The sequence below is a fragment of the Equus asinus genome, chromosome 3 (genome assembly GCF_041296235.1).
Source record: "Equus asinus isolate D_3611 breed Donkey chromosome 3, EquAss-T2T_v2, whole genome shotgun sequence".
Taxonomy (NCBI): Eukaryota; Metazoa; Chordata; class Mammalia; order Perissodactyla; family Equidae; genus Equus; species Equus asinus.
The window spans coordinates 128,916,918-128,939,595 of record NC_091792.1 but is presented as its reverse complement, the minus strand read 5'-3'; the positions used below and the strand labels follow the sequence as shown (position 1 = coordinate 128,939,595).

General features: G+C 39.1%; 1 protein-coding gene across 14 annotated transcripts in view; it reads right to left on the bottom strand.

Annotated features, from left to right (window-relative positions):
• APBB2 (amyloid beta precursor protein binding family B member 2) overlaps window positions 1-22,678 on the bottom strand; it is a 361,605-nt gene that overhangs the window by 272,946 nt on the left and 65,981 nt on the right. For all 14 annotated transcript variants that reach the window (XM_070505982.1, XM_070505981.1, XM_044767731.2 and 11 more), the window contains exon 2: window positions 19,762-19,916. The gene's annotated coding sequence lies outside the window, so the exon portion shown is untranslated. The remainder of the gene's footprint in view (window positions 1-19,761; window positions 19,917-22,678) is intronic.

Genomic DNA, 22,678 nt, shown 5'->3' with positions numbered 1-22,678 from the left:
GGCAAAAGCCCTGAAACAAAAACATATGCCGTTCTGGTTCTTGAAAACTAATGGGAAGTTCAAGACAACTTTTTTTCCTTGACCTTAAAGCAAAATAAAGTTTACGTTTTACAACATGGCTGATAACCATAAATAGAAAAGAGAGTTTTGTTTTCCGCATGAGTCCTCAGCTAGACCTCCAATTTGGTGCCAAGACATTAAGGGAATGTGCCACAGGTCTAGGTTTTCATCCAGATTCCAGAGAAGGGGAGAGGAAAATGAGTTTTACCAGCCACACAGCTTGAGTTCTGTTACAGGAACCACCGTCGACAAAATAACACCTAAAATTGGTTTGTGCCTATTCCTCTTGCTATAGACTCGTTGGCCAAGTTGACCACTTTGTCATCAGAACCTTTTACATCAAATGTAACGTCAAATATTTTTAAAAGATCAAATTGTTAAAAAAAATTCTTCTCTGCCCCCTGGTACAAAATATAAAGCTCCTGACTTCGCAGAGAGAGTGACTAACTCAGAGTTCACTGCTCCCGCCTGAAAGGAAACCGAAGGCTTCCAGGGCACCAGGACATCACAGAAGTTGCTGAAAGAAGCAGTTTACTGAATGGTACTTCTGTGTCTTCAAAGTTTTAACATGTCCAAGGGCAGAAAACTAAAACCATGTGGATCAAAGAGGCTAAAATTCAATGCTTGCTTTGTTTGTTTTTAACCAGAATAACCAAAACTGAATACAGTCCACCAAGGTTTTAAATTTCTGCCTCACTGCATTTTTCCTTCTGTGTCCAACTATATAAGAGACTTTAAAAACATAAAATGTTTAATTCTACCATCAGGAACACGTGTTTTGAATTTTTTCTTAGGAATGAAGGATGGGCTGTGTAGAGCTATCTTAACCCTTCCTGTACATCCAACGGCATAAACTGTAGAGTCAACCACCACAGAAATAACGAGACGTCCTCAAATCTCAGTTAATGAATCGCTTCTCTGCCCTCATCAGAAAAGTGATCACAGAACACCAGAGGGACCTAGGGTGTGAGTGTGTATTGGGGGTTGGGGGTGTGCGCACGCTTATATACGCTGATCTGTGGTGTGTCTGAGGGCAGAGTTAGGATGGGGAAGGGCAAGAAACAGAGAGTTAGAACTAATAAAAAAAAAACTGTCTTAGGCATCTCCTAAGATCTAAGATTCTACTCACCCCTTCACTTTTCCACTCTGCTCTTTGCTTCAGGACGCTGACCCATTTAACAACAGGCTCCCTTCCCTCTGGCTCCTGGTTGGATTTTCCCAATGGAGAGGTTCCCACAGGAGAGCAGAAGGAAGGAGGAGAATGATTCCCTCCCTGCAGGGTCCCTTCAGGTCACGGGTCCCACCAGGTGGCCTACCACACAGAGCTCTCTGTCTCCCTGGAATAGCTCCCTCCCTCACCCCTGAGGCCCAGAGTGGGAGCTTGGCTGCTACTAGTCCCAGGGCACTGCACCATCCCAGGGCGTTCCCCTACAACCAGCCCAAGTTCATGATTTGAATGTGCCACCCATCTCTAGATGGGACCTGGACTGATACGGAGACCTAAAAACTTTTGAATACTCACCTAACAAAATACTCCCCTGCAATTACTACTGTTTTGATGCCACTTTTATGGCAGACTTACTTGAATTATGTCAAAGAGTCACCCTATAATATTTCAGGATCTTTTTTAAAGCTAACTATTTGGGCTGGTATACTGACATGTTTTTTGTTTGTCTTTTTACACCCACAAAATGCCATCATCTACGATAAAACCACACAGTAGAGGAAATATACTTGTAGTTTAAGTGATTCTTATTGAAGTATAATTGACACATAAAATTGTAAGATATTTAAAGTGTACATCATGGTGATTTGATAATACGTATACATTGTGAAAGGATTCCTTCCATCTAATTAACACATCCATCACCTCACATATTTATCTTTTTTTTTTTTTTTTTGGTGAGAACATTTAAGTTTTATTCTCTTAGCAAATTTCAATTAGACAATATAGCATTATCAATTATCATCACTATGTTATACATTAGATCTTCAGGTCTTATTCATCTTATAGCTGAAAGTTTGTACCCTTTTACCAATTTCTATTTCTCTATTTCTCCCACCCCTTAGCGGCTGGCAACCACTTCTCTACTCTCTGTTTCTGAGTTTGAAGGGGTTTTTTTTTTAGATTCCACATAAAAGTGATACCATGCAGTATTTGTCTTTCTCTGTCTGGCTTATTTCATTAGCATGATGCAATCAGGGTCCATCCATGTTGTCGCAAATGACAGGATTTCCTTCTTTCTCATGGCTGAATAATATTCCATAGAATGTATTCATACCACATCTTCTGTATCCATTCATCCACTGACGGACACTTAGGTTGTTTCCATGTCTTGGCTACTGTGAAAAATGCTGCAATCCACATGAGAGTGCAGATATCTCTTTGAGATCCTGTTTTCATTTCCTTTGGATATATACCCAGAAGTGGGAGTGTTAGATCACATGGTAGTTCTATTTCTAATTTTTTTTCAGGAATCTTCATACTGTTTTCTATCGTGGCTGTACCAATTGACATTGCCACCAAGAGTGCACAGGGTTGCCTTTTCTCCACATCCTCACCAACACTTATTTCTTGTCTTTTTGATAATAGCCATTCTAACAGGTGTGAGGTGATATCTCACTGTGGCTTTGATTTGCATTTCCCTGATGATTAGCAATGTTGAGCATCTTTTCATGTACCTACTGGCCATTTGTATATCTTTGAAAAAATGTCTACTCAACAGTTCCTCTCTCATTTTTTAATTAGATAGTTTGTTTTTTTGTTATTGAGTTGTATAAGTTTGTTATATATTTCAGATGTTAACCCCCATCAGATACATGGTTTGTAAATATCTTCTCCCATTCCATACCTTGCCTTTTCATTTTGTTGATGGTTTCCTTTGCTGTGCAGAAGCTTTTTAGTTTGATATAGTCCCACTTGTTTTTTGCTTTTGTTTTTGTTTTTAAAGATTGGCACCTGAGCTAACATCTGTTGCCAATCTTCTTTTTCTTTTTTGTTTTCTTCTTCTCTTCAAAGCTCCCCAATACATAGTTATATATTCTAGTTGTAGGTCCTTTTGGCTGTGCTGTGTGGGACACCGCCTCAGCATGGCTTGATGAGTGGTGCACAGATCCACCCCCAGGGTCCAAACCAGCGAAAACCTGGGCCAGCAAAGCAGAGCGTGGAAACTTAACCACTCGGCCACAGGGCCAGCCCATCCCACTTGTTTAAATGATCCTTTCAAAAACATAAGTCAAATCAAGTCAGCTCGCTGCCCAAAATGCTGTCACCTCTCTCAGAATTGAGTATTTTAAGTCCTTATTCTGCCCTGCAGTACGCTTTGTAACCTGTCCCTCACTCCATCCCCATATTTTTTTTTTTGCTTCACCTCCGCATCACTCTGCTCTAGCCTCAAGGGCAGCTTTGCTGTTTCTCAAACATGTCAAGTTCACTCCCACCTGAGGGCCTTTGCCCTTGCAGTTCCCTCCGCCTAGAATGCCACCTCCTGGGTCTTCACATCACTGATTTCACCTGTACCTGCTCTGGAAGGCCTTTGCCCATCACCATCTCTTAAACAGCCCTCTCTTCCCTCCATCTCTCTCTCTCCCCTTGATTTTTCTTCATTGTGCTTATTACCCAGATACGTTATATATTTATTTGTTTGTTTATCGTCCACCTCCTCCAGAGAGCAGGGGTACCTTGTCTGTTAGGATCACCACTCAACTCCAATGCGTTGAAGAGGGGTGGCATATGGTCAGCACTTACCAAATATTTGTTAAGTGAATGAATGATTTGGCTAGGGAAAAATAAAAAGGACTCTTGGTCTGCATTCTTAATAACTGCAGCTAAATTTCCAGTGACCAAGAAGGTACTCAGTGGCCACCTTTCAGAAATGCTATAGAGGGGATTCTGGATAAATTAAAAGGTGAGTTTATGGAATAACCTGCCATCCTACATGAGGATTTTGCACAATGCATATCAAAACCAGCAGAGTAAACAATCAAAAATATGAATAAACATAAACGATTGTTTAAACTAAGGCCACAGAGATTTTCTGTAAAGGGCCAGACAGTAAATAACTTACACTTTGCAGGCCACAGAATCTCTGTTGCAACTGGTCAACTCTGCTGTGTGGGATTACACAATACATAACCAAACGAGCACAGCTGTGTTCCACTAACACTTGATTTATGGACGCTGAAATATGAATTTCATATAATTTCCAAGTGTCACAAAGTATTATTCTTCTTTTGATTTTTTTCCAACCATTTAAAAATGTAAAAATCATTCTAGGCTCAAAGGCCGTATAAAAACAGATGGCAGGCCGAAGTGGGCCTCTGAACTATAGTTTGCTGACCCTGATTCAAACCATTTCTAAGGGTGGCTTTTTTTCTATAGATAAAATACTTTCTGGTCTATGAATCCATTGGATATTCTACAACTAATTAAGCAGGGAATAACTGTATTTGTTGAAGAATCAGAAATGGATAAACAGTTTATTTGGGTGAATGAACACTAATTCACTCTTCTAGGACTGTCTTACCCAGATTTTGGTCATCTCCTCACATAAGTTCTGTTAGCATCTTTTTCCTTATCTAAGTTTCTTCATCTTTCAACCTAGTGAAAAACTTTAGTCCTGCTCCTTCTTCCCTTATCAAAAGGGGGAGCACAGGGAGAAGAGCATGGCTTCCCAGGCCCTGGGAAGGCAGCTTCCAGTAGAACGTTTTATGATTAAGTGCACAGTGCGTTGCTTACACTTTGCTTTCAAGCACTTTCAAACACACCCTGTTGTGTGGGCCCTGGAATGAGAACTATTTTGATTGCAGGTGCTGTTAGCATTCAGGGTCATCTGTCCCCACAAGCCATGAAATTTACTGAAAAGGCCAGGCTGGGAGATGATGCAGACAAAACATGCTATTTTATAACTTGAAGCAGATGATTTTAAAGTTCATTCAATTATAATAATAATCTCATCTCTCTTACATGATAGCAATATATGAAAATAAGGAATTTGAAGAAGCACTCTTCATGGTATTATTCAGAAGAGTCAACCAAACACAGGCAAGAGGAGTAATTAACATCAAAGACGTCTACTGTGCTCCTCGGGGGACACGTTCCAAGACCCCCAGTGGATGCCTGAAACCCCGCATAGTACTGAACCCTATATATACTATGTTGTTTCCTTTATATACATACCTAGGATAAAGTTTAATTTATAAATCAGGCACAGTAAGAGATTAAAAACAATAACGATAGAGACGGCTACTAAATGACTCACAAGTGGGTAGCATATACAGTGTGGATATGCTGGACAAAAGGATGATTCACATCCTGGGCAGCATAGAGTGGGTTAGTGCAAGATTTCATCACACTACTCAGAACGACGCACCATTTAAAACTTATGAATTGTTTATTTCTGGAATTTTCCATGTAATATTTTCGGACTGCAGTTGACTGCGAGTAACTTAACCATGGAAAGCAAAATTGTGGATAAGGGAAGACTACTGCATTTGACCCTAGACACACAGTAGAGAACAGGAACTTCGCTTTAGGTCTCCAGATGTTTTAAATATCTCGACGTTGGGTGTCCAGAAACCCGATCAAGAAAGAATTCAAGAGGAAAGTTCTCAACATTTTCTCCAAGCCTAGGAGACACGGAACAAAACCAAAACTTACTATAACCTAATTAATTACAGACTCCACTTGCCCTACCCATTTTGAAAGCAGATCTATTGGAATGTCCAAGTTTTTTGAAAGACCTCTAGTACTCTGCTTTTTGAAGAATTTCCAAGTAAATGAAATTCACATAAACAGACCAAAGGAAGCCAATAGTTTTCCAACTCCTACTGTAAGCAACACAGCTTACAGACTTACTGTGAAGACCAGGGATTAAATTAAGCTTCCCTTAAATTCCAAGCTGCCAGGGACAGTCTCCTGAGAAAGCAGGGTTGGCCTGAAACCCTGGCATCTCACATACATGGTCCAGTTCACACCAAAGACAGCCGTCCACAAAGCTGTCCTGTGTCCGCAGGCATCTCCTCCATTCTGCTGAGCTTAGGACTATCCACATAAATAAAAGTTGAGACATCAAATCATGGAAAATTGTCAGATACTCGCCTCTGCTTCATCTCACACCCTTAATGGAGTTTCTGAGGGAAATGAAAACGCTGACAAGGCACGCAGCTTCAAACAAAAATGATCAGAAATGAATGAATAAAACAAGGAATCACCACTGCGTTTGCCTGGCAATCCTGTGAGCACTCAAATAGACACATTCGTTTGGGGAATGCCCAGGGTACTACTGAATCACCCTCTTCAGGCATCCAGGGAGACTGACGCTGAAACTAGATGGAGAAAGTCTCTAGGAGGAAGCTTCCCTGCCCAACCTAGGTTTCTGCTTGCATTAGTCTGCTAGTGCTGCCGTAAAAATCTACCCCAGACTAGGCGGCTTACATAACAGAGATTTAGAAGTCCAAGAGCAAGTTGTCAATATCAAGGTGCTGGCAGATTTGGTTTCTTCTGAGGCCTCTCTGCTTGGCTTGTAGATGCTGCCTTCTCACTGTGTCCTCACACGGTCTTCCCACTACGTATCTCTGTCTCTGAATTTCTTCTTCTTATAAGGACACTAGTTATATTGGATTAGGGCTCACCTTTAATGTCCTCATTTTAACTTAATCACCTCTTTAAAGACCCTATCTCCAGATACACAGTCATATTCTAAGTTACTGAGGGTTAGGACTTCAACATACAAATTTGGGGGGTGGGAGGAGGCAGGAGGATGAGGATGACAGTCCTTTACCCTGCTGGAACCACTGCATGGCAAGGCTCTATTTCCATTTATTCTTACCAGTGCCAGAGACTAGAGTCAAAAAACGTATAACTCAATTCTCATTTCTTGGAAATTAATGACCCAACTCGTACTGGCCCAAGTAGACTGTGTGTCCCTAGAAAGCAAGAGCCATGCCATATACTTTTCAGGCCCCAAGCCACCTACAGTATAGGAAGCAATTATAATACATACTGACAAAGAACATCATAGCAAAGAATGCAAGAGTACAATGTTTTAATTATTTTAAATGTGTTGTCAACACTTAAAAGTTGGAAGCAGTCACATAAAAATCCAAATTTCTGCCTTCTTTTGAAATCCTGGAAGATCAGGCAACACTTGACCCTTATTCGGAGCTGAGTAGTAACTGTGCCCCTTTTTCCCCCTTATACTTCAGTTCACTTGTTTACTTTTCTGTCAGGTCCTTGAAGGCATTTCAGTTTGCAATCCCTATCAGACATTGGTTACTTTGAATTTTTAAATTATGAGGTTCTTTTGGGAACTGATCACCTATTGAAGATAATATCAGTTTTGCTCATTCATGACATCCAGGGACAACGGTATTGTTTCAGATGTTTCTATGTTATAAATAATCAATTACATTCATACAAATGCACACACATATACAAATATATACACATATATGTATTTTGAAACTGTCCCCTTAATCTCCCTAATAGATTACAATTCCTACACTATGGTTCAAACACCTTGAAAAATGGGGGCTACAATTTGTGCCTGGTCTAAGCAAAATAGGATGAGATATCAGTCCATAAGCTAAAAAAAAAAAAGGAAGGCAAAGCAAAAATAAATACTACTAATTCTGACGAGCTATCAAACCATATTAGAAAAAAGTTACTAAAATGCTTTTGAAACTAAAACAAATATGGCATGTTGATTTTTAAAAATGAAACATCAATTATTACAGATTGAAATATGTATAGATAATGGATGTCACAATGGGTTTCTTCTCCAGACCACCACTGCCTACACTCTAAAGAAAAACTGTCATCTTCCTATCTATTATTAAACATCAGCATTCAAACCAAGACCAAAGGAGGTAAATCACCCACCACAGAGAAATGAACACAACAGTTTCCAGACAAGCCTATCAAGAGTTGAAGAGTTAAGCAGCTATTGCTACTGAAAGAATTTAGGGGAGTCATCTCCTTTGACCTACGACCCATGTCTAGGGGTTTTAATTAAGAGAAAAGCAAAATCTGGACACAGAAGTCAAAAGACGTTTAAAAGGCACGCTGGCTTTATCTCTGCATCAGTCATTACTTCTAGTCCAAACAGGCAGGCCTTTCTTAGCAAACAGCTTTCCTGATTAGCAATCAGATTTTGGAGACTTCCAGGGCCACCTCCAGCCTTGTGGGCTGAAAAGCAAATACAGTTCAGTGCAAAGCTCATATTTAAAGCAAATAAACTGAGCGTAAAGGAACACTTTCAGACACACTTCAGCAAGACAGAATTCTTTGTCCCTGAAATCAAATTTGGTAAATATCTGTCTTTTTCCTTCTCTTTCTCAACTCAATGCTTTAACTAATAAGCTTTCAAGGCAACATCTGCTGGCTTATTATATATTTTACATCTCTTGCCACAAAAATTACCTACTTCCTCTGCATGCAAAGAGTACAAAAAAGACTGACAAATGAATATCAGAAAAAAAGTTTTTTTTTTTAAACATTTAGTAAAGTTTTATAAACCACATTAAAACATAACGAAGCAAAATGGTCCATGATCATACCAGCTAGCTCCTGATTCTTTTTTAAAAGGAAGGAAAATGAGTACATGAACATGATTAGAAAATTCAAATAATACAGAAAAAGAGAAAAAGTTTTCCAGTGTATTGACAGTTCATATCTTTTTAGGGAAAAAATGTATATACCAGCATATATATCTTTTTAAAAAAAACTTATACAAAAGAGAATGGTATTCACATGATTCTTCAAAACATTTTTTCATGTCATACAGATAAATGCAAATACATATATGTATATGTATATACGTGCTTATATATATAAATAAATAATTCCAAATCAGCACCCACACAGAGCTACTTCATTCTTTACAAATATGCTATAATATAACTTGTAGATATAACCTAGCATAGTTTTAAGTGAACCTATTTATGAAACTGCTGGTGATTTTAAGTTTTGAAATATATTGTCAAATTGCTCTCCACTGGTGTCTATTTTAGAAGAGTCTTTAATCTCAAACAGTAGTCGTTTTTCTGCATGTGTTATAAGTATTACAACTCGCCTGCTTTGTCTCAAGCTGCATCCCAGAACTGCCAGACAACCAACCCATAGCAGGCCAAGTTGAGCTCTTCAGACAACACAGACTATGAACCAAACCAGAAACACCTTACAGCAAAACTGGAGGCTGGTGATCACAGCTTTGTAAAGGCTTCTGTGTGGCTGACCTCTTATTTTTTCCTACATTCTTTGTCTAAGACACAACTGCAGAAAAACAAGGGGGAGGGGGATTATCATCTGCTGGATACTTGCCTTAGTCCTTTCAGGCTACTACAACCAAATACCAGAGACTAGGTACCTTATAAACAACAGAAACTTATTTCCCACAGCTCTGGAGGCTGGGAAGTCCAAGATCAAGATGCCAGCATGGTCACCCTGTGGTAAGGGCCCTCTTCCTGGTTCACTGCTGGCCCTCTCGCGGTGTCTTCACATGGTGGAAGGAGCTAGGGATCTCTCTGAACCTCTTTTAAAAGGCCCTAATCCCATTCATGAGGGCTCTACTCTCATGACTTAAGCACCTCCCAAAGTCACCACCTCCTCATACTATCATCTGTAGGAGTTAGGATTTCAACACATGAATTTTGGGGAGACACATTCATTTAAACTAAGTTAAACTTAGTTAAGCAGTACTTAACTAAGAATACTACCAGTTGAAATATGAGGAAAGCAGTAGATAGACCAGAGTCTCAAACCATCATAGAGATGAACACCTTGGTCCCTCCTCATTGTCAAATTCTAGCGAGCTCCCGGAGCAGTCACTGCAGAAGAGCTCCAAGTCCCCAAACAAGGAGTGCACAGTACGGATGAGGACAGTCAGGAATGTCCTAGGCTTACCTTCTTCCTTCTTTCTTTAAGTAGCTGCTTGGGAGTGTGTGCTTCTCCCAGTAACCAGACACCTCTGGGTAACTCGCATCAAGCTGATGGAGTGCATGGCTGGGCCACATACCTTGGCTGTGACACCTAAGACATACTTCCCAGACATGCCCTGCATTTTTATTTCCACCTGTGAGAGTCTGATTAGGTATTTCCTCAGGAAAAAGGGGTTGAAAACCAGCATCCATTGACAACCTCCTACCTCTTAATTATTTATCAAAAATAACAAAATCCCACTTCTCCAGATTAATCCACATCCATATTGACCACTCTCTTCTTGAAAATCCCAAAGCATCCTACTCATATATTACTTTGGGGCTTTATTATCTCATTAGTTCTAAGAATATGAAAGATATATAAAAAGAGATAGAGAGAGAGTCTTCTATAGATCAACCACCTTATAGTCAGTGCTTTTATTTGTACAAGTAGAAACTCGAGTTTGAGAAAAAAGTTTAGAATCAAACTTAAATTAGTAGATGTGAGACTCGGATAAAACCATTTGATCATGCCAAACCTCAGCTTCTTTATCTATAAAATAGGGTAAAACTGTCTCTCTTATAGGATTGTTGTAAGGATCAAATGAAGTTCTCCACCCCCCATCCCATCAAAAGCTCAGAAAGTGCTTAAGTACTTAAGCATTCTGCACAGGCTCCATAAAATGTTAGCTCCCCCAGAAGGGCCTGTATTCTGGCTGTCCCTCCACCAGGATATTTTATTCTATTCCCTCCAGCAATGACCAAAGTAGCCTTCCAGACAGGATACCATTAATAAGTTCACTTGGAATTTAACTGAATTGCACCAAACTAAGTAAAATTAATTCAGCACCCCTTATCAATCATAAATTAATGCCTGTTCAAGATCAGTGGTCATTTTTAATCCAATTTTTGAACCATCAAGGGCCTAAAGTCGTGGTTGGAACTCCAGACTTTTTATTTCTGAGGTAGGTCTTTGGTAAAGTCACTAATTACCCTCTTACTTTCCTAGGCACTGTCACACTTTAACCAGAAAGGAGCCATCGCACTCACGAACTATCTGCAACCTTTAGTCTCAAGAAAATCACCCTTATGAAACCAAGCGTGGAATAGTTACCAAGATTCTAAAATCCATCTTCAAAGGGCCTCAGCTGCATAATGATTGCAGGGAAAGCTGTTTTCTTCCATTCTTAAGAAGGGTGCGCTAACAAATTGCACAGAGCAATTTCCTAAGGCAAGTTAGACTGACGTTGATGTTCATTTTGTAAATAAATTACTGGGCTGGGATACTGTCTACGTAAAAACATCCAATAGACTCTTTTTGTTTATGAATAAAGCAGAGGATCAATTCTTATTTGAGCACATAATAATCAATTTGGAAATTTCAGAAGTTCTGAACAGTTACCATGCCATGAACATAGATCTTTTTTTTTTTTTTTCTGAGGAAGATTAGCCCTGAGCTAACTGCTGCCAATCCTCCTCTTTTCGCTGAGGAAGGCTGGCCCTGAGCTAATACCCGTGTCCATCTTCCTCCACTTTATATGTGGGACGCTTGCCACAGCATGGCTCGCCAAGCGGTGCCATGTCTGTACCCGGGATCCGAACTGGTGAACCCCGGGCCACTGAGAAGTAGAACGTGAGAACTTAAACCGCTGTACCACCAGGCCGGCCTCTGAACATAGATCTTATTTGGACAGTAATCAAATTAAATGTTTTATTCATTATAGGCCACTATGGGACTGAGAAACTACTGTTTATTCTTTTATCAGTAATCACATTAAAATAAATAACAACTGACTACATGTCACTCAAGTACAGTATCTTTGAAGGGTTTTAAAGAAAACCTAATACTTCACAGGTTATTTAGCACAAAAAAAATAAAGATAAGAAAAAAATCAAAAGATGTAATATTCCAAACTCTACTAATATATGTATCATAAACATCCTCATTATACATTGACTCAAAATTGTGGCTTCTCCTGGTGAGAGCAAGTTGAGGACACTCCATTCTTATACTGGCTCACTGAGTATGACCAAGTTGATCTGATTTGGCTTCATCTGCCACCAAACGATTATAAATAAGCTGGAGACTTCACAAATGTAATTGTACCACAACTCAAACTTCAGTGACTCTATCTTTCTGACCCTCTGACTTCCGTCAACACAAGGCCCTATTCAAAGTAAAGAGCAGTCAAGAAGTTACCGTCACCTGGCCATATTTCGTTTCAGCTCCCTAAGAAAAACAAGACCAACAAGACCAAAACCTCCCAGAACATTATACTGCACTCCCCTAGGGTCATTCATCATTCCTCGAATAGGTCACAAAGATTTTTGAAAGGGCACCAAAAAGAAAGAAAAGATTTAAAGGAGTGACTGGCTTAAAAGATTTGTGATACCCACTTACAGGGTCTGAGAGATAGAAATGAAAGCTTATCTATGGCTTTTTCTTTTAAATGAACAATAAAAAGAATAATTCCATGTTGATCTACTGGATGCATTTTTATGAAGTGACATTATCAGGCAAAGCACTGCCAAGGAAAGCAAACGGACCAGGTAACGAACATGTCAGTTCCCATCAAGCTGCTCTACCCGGGTTGAAATGAGAAGATTACAGAGAACGAGCAGGAAGCAGATAAGCCACCCTGGAGAAATGAGCCCTCCGGGAACCGGGAGGCATGGCTTGACCTACTAATGGAACTGCAGAAAACATGTTCTAAACCTAATAGTGTGATTTTAATATCCGATTAAAGCTCAGTGGCAGAAATCAGCTTCTAGCTATATGCCAGAGAAGGGAAATGTCTCTGAATTTCACCAAGACCAAATTTACACATTTTTTCACATTAAAAATAAAAGTCACTCCTCAAACAAAATTATAACTTTACTAGAAAACAAAATAAAGGAAAATGGCCAACTAGAATCCAAACATCAAAATAAAGCACTAACTTTTTTCCTTTTCAATCTCTTTGCCTTCACAATTTTTACAGAGTTGCAACTAAAGAAGAGATATAAATTTACAGTCTTCACATTTCCAATATAACTACTTTAATGTCTGCACAGCAGTTTATTAAGAACCATACTAATGCAAGACAAAAATAGCGCAGGTAAGCGTAAAAATGCAGCTAACATTTTAATCATATTATGAAAAATGTTCAGTTTTCATAAAATACAAAACCATACTATATTCCAAAAACACAAGCCATTTTAATTCATAGATCTTCCATTTAGTAAAATAATAGTTTTGTGAAATTGATCTTTTTCTGTATAAAAGACCCAATTCATATAACCATTAATGAAAATTCTTAACATTCTTGAAATAATACACAAAACTTATAAATCCTTCAGTCAGTAGTCATGGGTAATGATTAAGACAGAGGTAATGAAAAACTTTAAATTTAATCTATTTTATTCATATTGATAATGGCCATAAAAATGTTTACTACTTTATGAAAAACTAAGTATTTTTTGACTTATGGTAATATATATTACATAGGAGAAAAATCTTAGTGACCTTTGGTTAGTCAAAGAGTATTTAGAAACACAAAAATCATGAACTACGGAAGATAAAACTGATAAACTGAACTTCATTACAGTTAAAACTTTTGAGCTTCAAAAGACACTACTAGAAAGCAAAAAGACAAACCAAAGACCGGGAGAAGATATGTGCAAATCATACACCTAACAAGGGACTTATAGACAAACAATCCAATATAAAAATATACAAAGGGGGCCAGCCCAGTGGCGCAGTGGTTGGGTTCACACACTCCGCTTTGGCAGACCAAGGTTCACGGGTTTGGATCCCAGGTGTGGACCTACACATTGCGCATCAAGCCATGCTGTGGTGGCATCCCTCATACAAAACAGAGGAAGACTGGCGCAGATGTTAGGTCAGGGCCGATCTTCCTCAAGCAAAAAAGAGGAAGATTGGGGGCCGACTCAGTGGTGCAGCAGTTAAGGGCACACATTCTGCTTTGGTGGCCCAGGGTTCGACAGTTCAGATCCCAGGTACGGACATGGCACCATTTGGCAAGCCATGCTGTGGTAGGCATCCCACATATAAAGTAGAGGAGGACCGGCATGGATGTTAGCTCAGGGCCAGTCTTTCTCAGCAAAAAGAGAAGGATTGGCAGCAGATGTTAGCTCAGGGCTAATCTTCCTCAAAAAAAATAAATAAAAAAAAATAAAAATTTTTTAAAGACAAAGAAAAAAAAGAGGAAGATTGGCAACAGCTATTAGCTCAGGGCCAATCTTCCTCACCAAAAAAATATATATACATATATACATCAGCCAAGAATTTGAACAGGCATTTCCCCTAGGACTGGCTAAGAAGCTCACTTATTGAATAATTAGCTCAGTCACAAGGACATAAACTTCACAGTTACCATTTTTTGTCCTTTTCAAAAAGCTACATAATAGGATGATTTCATTAGAAACTCTAAAGCACATTACTTTGTATTTCTCACATCACAGTAAAGTTTTCAAATCATTGTAAAAAATAATGATAACAACATACAGATCGGACAAGAAATAAAACTACCTCCATTCACAGATGACATAATTTGATATATAGAAAATCCTAAGGAAGTTACATACACAATAAAAAACTACCAGTACAGATTAACAAGTTCAACAAGGAAGAAGGAAACAAGAGCAATATACAAAAATCAACTGTACTTCTAGACACTAACAATGAAATGGAAAATTTCACTAACTCCGAAATTAAATTTAAAAAATGATTTCATTTATAAAGGCATGAAAAAGAAGAAAATACTTACAAATAAATTTAATAAAGAAGTATAAGTTTTTTCCCCCCAAAACAACAATATACTGTTGAAAGAAATTAAAGAAGAGTTAAATCAATGGAAACATGCCCATGTTCACGGATCAGAACTCCTAATATTAGTAAGATGGCAATACTCCTCAAATTGATCTAGAGATTCAATACAATTCCTATCAAAAGGCTGGTTCAACATTCAAAAATCAATTAATATAATCCACCACATCATTAAGCTGAAAAGAAAAATCATATCAATAGATGGAGAAAAGCATCTGATAAAAATCCAATACCCGTTTGGGATAAAAACTCTCAACAAATTAAGATTATAGGGGAACTTCCTCAATTTGATTTTTAAAAAATCTACAAAAAACCTACAGCTAACTTTATGCTTAATGGTGAGAAACTAGATGCTTTCCCACTAACATCAAGAACAAGGCAAGGATGTCACCTCTCACCATTCCTGTTCAACATGGTATTGGGAGGATGACCTAGCTAGTGAGATAAGAAAATAAAAGGCATACAAATTGAAGGAAGAAATAAAACTGTCTTTGTTTGTAGATGACATGGTTGTCTATGTAGAAAATCCCAAAGAATCAACAAAAAAAACTCCTGGAACTAATAAGCAATTATAGGAAGTTTATAGGATACAGAGTTAACATACAAAAGCCACTTGCTATCTTATACACCAGTAATAAACAACTGGTATTTGAAAATAAAAACACAGGAATATTTATATTGGCACCAAAATAAATGGAATACTTAGACATAAATCTAACAAAATATGTACAACATCTATGTAAGGAAAACTACAAAACCCTAATGAAAGAAATCAAAGATCTAAATAAATAGAGTTATTCCACATACATGGATAGTAAGACTCAATATTGTCAAGATGTTGGTTCTTCCCAACTTGACCTATAGATTCAACACAATCTCAATCAAAATCCCAGCAAGTTATTTTGTGGATATTGATAAACTGATTCGAAAGTTTACATGGAAAGGCAAATAGCCCAGAATAGCCAATATAATATGGAAGGAGAATAAGGTTGGAGGACCAACACTACCTTACTTGAAGATTTACTATAAGCTATGGTAATCAAGACAATGTGGTACTGGTGAAAGAACAGACAAATAGATCAATGGAACAGAACAGAGAACCCAGAAATAGAACCACATAAAGACAGCCAATTGATCTTTGACAAAAGAGCAAAGGCTATTCAATGAAGAAAGAATAGTGATTTCAACAAATGGTGCTAGAATAACTGGACGTCACACACACAAAAAGAATCTAGACAAAGATCTTACACCTTTCACAAAAATTCTCAAAATAGACCACAGGAGCTGGTGCCGTGGTCTAGTAGTTAAGTTCAGCGTGCTCCGTTTCAGCGGCCTGGGTTTGGTTCCCAGGCACAGACCTACATCACTGGTCAGCGGCCATGCTGTGGTGGTGACCCAGATGCAAAGTAGAGGAAGACCAGCACAGATGTTAGCTCAGGGTGAATCTTCCTCAGCAAAAAAAAAAAAAACAAAAAAAACAACATAGACCTAAAAGTGAAATGTAAAACCATAAAACTTCCGGAAGGTAACATAGGAGAAAATTTGGATGACCTTCGGTTGGCAATGGCTTTTTAAAACAACACCAGTGATACATGAAAAAAATAATTGATATGCTGGACTTCATTAAAATTTAAAACTTCTGCTATGAGAAAGACTTTGTCAAGAGAATGAAAAGACAAGCCACAGAACTCAGAGAAAATATTTTCAAAAGACTTACTTGATATAGGACTGGTATCTAAAATATACAAAGATAAAACTCAACAATAAGAAAATGCACAATTCAATTAAAAAATTGGCAAACATCTGAACGGACACCTCACCAAGGAAGATATACAGATGGCAAACTACGCAAAAAAGATGCTCAACATCACACATCATTAGGGAACTGCAAATAAAAAGAACAATGGCATACCACTACCCATGTACCAGAATGACTAAAATCCAAAACAATGACAATGCCAAACGCTCAGAAGGATGTGGAGAAACAGGAACTCTCATCCATTGTTGGTGGGAATGCAAAATGGTACAGACACTTTGGAAGTTTCTTACAAAACTAAACATACTCTTACCACACAATCCAGCAATCATGCTCCTTGGTATTTACCCAAAGGAACTGAAAACTTATGCCCACACAAAAGCCTGTACACAAATGTTTACAGCAGCTTTATTTATAATTGCCACAACTCAGAAGCAACCAAGATGTCCTTCTGTAGGTAAATAAACAAACTGTGGTACATTCATACAATAAAATATTATTTATCATTAAAAAGAAAAGAGCTATCAAGACACAAAAAAACATGGAGGAACCTTAAATGCATATTGTAAAGTGAAAGAAGCCAATCTGAAAAGGCGACAAACTGTATGATTCCAACTACATGCAATTCTGGAAAAGGTGAAACTATAGAGACTGTAAAAAGGTCAGTGGTCGCCAGGAATTCAGAGGGAGGGAGGGAGGGACGAAAAGTTATAACACAGGAGATTTTTAGAGCCGTGAAACTATTCTAGGGGTACTGTCACGATAGATACATATCATTATACATTTGTCAAAGCCCATACAATGTCCAGCACAAAAAGTGATCCCCAACATAGACCATGGACTTTAGTTGATAATCATGTATCCATATTGGCTAAGCAATTGTAACAAACGTACCACACTAACGCAAGACGTTAATACACGCAAAACTCTAGGTGAGGGAGGGGTACATGGGAACACTGTGCTTTCCACTCCATTTTTCTACAACCTCAAACCGCTTCCCCAAAATAAAGTCTATTAATTTTTTAAAAAGCAAACAATATCAATTGTTAAAAAAAAAAAAAAAAAGTCTATCGTTAAGAAAAGGAAACAAATCTTTAAAATTCACAAGGCACTCAGAATCCTGCTCACCACAGAAAGCCGACTGAGGTTTTGGTGAGAAGAGCAGCTGTTACCCTGTGGTGTTAAAATAAACTCTGGACAGCTTTCTGATAACCTCTCATTTGGCTGCTCCCAAAACAATTGTGTTTATAGTAAATACCAAGATTCTACTAGTGGTGAAAGCCCTGAAATTATCTTCCTTATCCACAATTAACTATAGGCTCTGGAAAGCCTCCCTTTCTTTCAGACTCAAAAAGCAAGTAATTGAATTAAATATTTTTGTAAATGTTCCTGAAGACTACATTCTATTTTTTCTCTGTTAAATAACAGCTCTCTCTGCTAGTCTCTCTACCAACCAGCAGAATTCATAATTCCATCTCTTCTACTCCCACAGTACTTAGTTCTTACTTCTGGTGACACATTTTTCACCCTGTGCATCAGCTGGCTGGTTACTGATATGGCCCAGTCCCTGCCCTTTGAGCCCCTGAGGACAGGACTGGGCCACAGTCATCTCATGCTAAGACTCACACTCAAAAGGTATCACCATCAAGATGTTTCTGGATGTAAGTGATGGATGCCTAATTCACACTAACTGGCTAACCTGCCAGGAAAGAGAAACTGGAGGTACTGGCTTTAGGGGCTGCTGAATCCGGGGCCATAAGTTGTGGGTGTGGGCATGTGTCCCCCTCACTCTCCATCTCTTTTCCTCCATCTCCCTGCTCTGATTTCCTGTGTGGACTTCATTCTCAGAAAGGCTTTCCCTAAATGGTGGCAAAGAGGGTCACTGGGAGCTCCAGCTTCACAATCCCACCAAAGAGAAAGGCGTCTTTGCAACGGTTTCAGTGAAAATGCTGGGGCTCCTCCATCAACTGATCCTTGTGACCCTGACTAGCCAAGCTGATGTCACATGCCCAATACAGAGGCAGTGAGGTCACCTCCTCCAACAACACAAGCTGAAAACAAAGCAAGGGTGACTGACTGCCAGGGGAAAATCTGAGCAGTTTATTAAAAGGAGGAGGAAAATGATGCCGGGTGGGCAAAGTCAACAGACATTCACTGCTTCACAGGTTCTCAAGACTGCTGACGTGCTCCCTTCTAGTATTTATTAACTGTTTAGTATGTAGAATGCTGACTTACCCACTGAAGATCCAATAGAAAGGATCTGCAGTGCCTGTCCCTGTACAGTATACTTTCTCAAAATGAATTATTTCCCACCCACGGCCACATCTGAGGCTGTGTATGCAGTTTCATTCTCCCGGGCCACAGTGGCGCTATTTTGCATTTATTTATATTCCTATTATTTTCAGGGCATTTCTTCTCCTTTGCCCTATATGAGTATCTTAATATCAAATGCACACCCTGCTGAAAATAAATGTGCTGCTAGCTTTGGTTTTGGGGGAGATAAGAGTAAGTAAAAACTTGCCAAGCAAAGCAAAGGAGCACAGACAGACGTGCACCACCGCCCCCCCACCAGCCGCAAAAAATGGCAGGTCTCCATAATCCTCCCTTCATAGCATGAAAATACAAATGAGGGCAAGCCTCTGAACTTTACACTGTGCATCAGCTGGTCGAATACTGATCTGGCCTGTCCCCTACCCTGTGAACCCCTGAGGACAGAACCGTGCCACAGTCATTTCATACTAAGACCTCAAATCTTAAAAGCATTACCAATCAGGATGTTTTTAGCCATAGGTAGTGGACACCTAATTCTAACTAACTGCTAACCTGCAGTACAAGTCTGTGCTTTCTCCAGGACACCGCTTTCTCTCCAAAATAAAGCCAAGAGTACTGAGGTTTGTCAGGGGTGCCCTCTGGTTGTGGCATCTTAGAAATCTGCACTTAAGATCTTCCTCTCTTCTCTGAGAGAGAAGATGATGAGAAAGAGGATGGAACAGAGAAGAGGAAGAAGGAAGAGAAAGAAAGGAAAACAACAACACCCTGAACACAGAAGTTTGTCAGGATATATCTGGCCTTCATACGCTGCTGGGAATCTCTCAGATAACTGGGAATGATTAATTGGGGTTGTCTCAAAGTTGTAGAAAACAACTTTTCCCTGTCTGACCCAATCCACTTTACCCAGCCTCTCTTATCTTATACCAACCTGATTTTGCTTAAGGTGTCGTCTGTCTCAGGCTTTCACAGCAGCTTTCTTTTATGGATTTTCCATCCAGCAAATGTTTCTGTTCCACGGCTGGGCAGATCTGAGCACAGCATGCTTGGCTACGGACGCAGCGGCTCACCCACAGCAGCTCCAACCTGGAGGGGCAGAGGCCAGAAGCCGTTACAGGGATTCATATTCACAAATTCTCTCTCTCAAGAGTATGTGTTTGGCAGGATAACCCCAATCATATACCAAATGTTTAAAATAATTAAGGAACAGAGACAACAGCTTATAAGGTGTCCTAAAGACAACTTTGAGCTATTCCAAGGAGAAGACTGAAGTATTTAATCATTATTGAAAAGGTTTGGCCCAACGATTAGGCTTTGTTTGTGGAAAATTTAAAAGCCAGATGTTTTCATTAACCACAGAAAACACAAGCTACAACTAAAATTTCATGAACACACTGATCTGCTCTGTGGAAAACCACAGGAATGTTCTGGCAAGGCTCCGTCTGAATTCTTGGGACACAGAGGGCTGGAATCCTTCCCCTTAGGAACTTGAACAGAAAATGAACTTGCTCAATACATTTTAAAAAAGTAAAATGAAACCCAGATTTAATCTCAATCAAATACAAAAACATTTCAGGACTTCAAAGGGCACCACCAAAAGACACATAAGGAGAAGGTCATAAAAAATTCCAATGTGGTTCGGGATTTAGAACATATTTTCAATGCAAAGGGAATGTGTAACAGAAAATTTTATAGGCTGAATAATCTCAAGGGGAAACTAATCATATTTCATCTCCTAATAGAGGAAAATGATATACGAAACCCATATTCAACAAGTGAATCATAAATATTATCAAATATATAATATAGTTGGGCAAAAGGAATCTCTTAACTACTCTAATTCATGCCAAACCTGTGGCCTGGCCCACACTAGCTACCCTGCCTCAGCTTGAATAATCAAGGCATCCAGAAAAAGAGTGTTAAAATAACTTGTTCTCACTGATAGTGCAATTAGCAATTCTGGCACAGAAAACTCAAATGAGGGAATCTTATAAAAGCAATTCATGAACAATTAAGAACTAATGGTCTAAGAAGTCTTCATTTGTTAGTTATAGTTATAGTTACGACAACATCTATATAGCCTAAATATTGAAAGCCTATTCAAGAAGGAACAGGACAAATGTTATTTTCAGATACTGGGTCCATGATTCTATTTCTGTAACTCAAAACAGACCCTGTCACAAGTGTGCCAAGCATAATATTACATTAATCTCTACCTTTATTTGAAACCTCAGTCCCAAAAATCATCTCAAAAGGAACACAGCAGGAAAAAAGCAAGATGTCACGTTATACATGTATGGTATAATTCCAGTTTTGTTCTACAAACCAAGTGTGTATAATCTAAAGACACCAAAGTATAAACAATATCTATTTCTGGGTCACGGAATTAGAAGATATTTGTATTTCCTTCTTGGTGTTTTCCAAAGTTTCTACAATTAATATGTATGGCTTGTAGAATTTGAATATTTTTACGGGGCTGGCCCAGTGGCCAAGTGGTTGGGTTCACGCACTCCACTTCAGTGGCCCAGGGTTTCATTGGTTCAGATCCTGGGCGCAGACCTAGCACCACTCATCAGGCCACGCTGAGGCGGCATCCCACACAGCACAACGAGAAGGACCTACAACTAGAATATACAACTAGATACCAGGAGGGGTTTTAGTGAGAAGAAGAAGAAGAAGAAGAAAAAAAAGACGAAGATTGGCAACAGATGTTAGCTCAGGTGCCAGTCTTTAAAAACAAAAAAAAAGAATATTTGTAAATAAGGTTTTTCTTAAATAGTATGGGAATACAAATCAGAAATGGGATGTCTACACTATATTAGCCTGATCTCTGGGTTTTCTCTTATCTGAACAGTAAGAGATAATAAATTTAGAAGTCTTCCTTTATCTGACTCAGTAATTCCTAATTTAGAAATTCAAAACCCAAGTGTCCAATAACACTTCCAGGGCTGAACAACAGTACTTTCCTAGAGATAAGAAATTTTTATTTGTTATTCTACAGACTTGCCACAAAGAGACAAAACGACCATAGCTATTTGCCTCCCTTAACTAATGCATCCAAACTTCTCTATCACTGGCCACGCCATACAATTGTGGCTTAATTAAAAAGAGTGCCTCCTGATGTTACTTACAATGTCACAGGAGCAAGGCCCTTAAGTGAACCCTGCCACACTCCATTTCTGATACTCTTAGCAGCGCAGAAAACACCAAACACAACGGCAGAATCTTAATGCTGGGTTACTTGACAATCCGTCACTTCAAGAAGCCTAACCCCCTCAGTTTACAAATGAAGACACTGATGCCCAGAGAGGTCAAATGTCTTTTCCAAGGCCACACAGCTGGCAGAGCAGGGATGACAATCTAGATGGCCTGCCTGCGCTTTGACCAAGCGCTCTTCCCACTACTACAACATCTCAGCACACGTTCGTTGAAATAAGTGGGTACGAACCACACACACATGTTAAATTCATACCAGCAAAACTAGAAGAACAAGAAAGAAATTTGTTCCATCAAAAATGAAATGCATGCAGGAAAAAAAAAGCGAAGACTCAACCGCAGGCTAAAAAAGACGTGGCTCTGCCCAGAACACATTCAATCAGAGAAACAATGGCTGCAGTGTGCTCGGGCAGCAGGTGTCCCGAACAGAAACTGCCTATCACACCGAAGGCTTTCTGGTCCTAGTACTTGCCCTGCTGATAACAGCACAGCCCCACAGCTCAAAGCAGGACAAAAGGTTTGCACCAAGATAAATCCATACTTGCACCACGCCACCTGTAAGAGACAGAAAGGATGTGTGCTCACTCCAGTGTTGGAAATAAGTGATTTATGGCATCAAGTTCTGGCCTCTT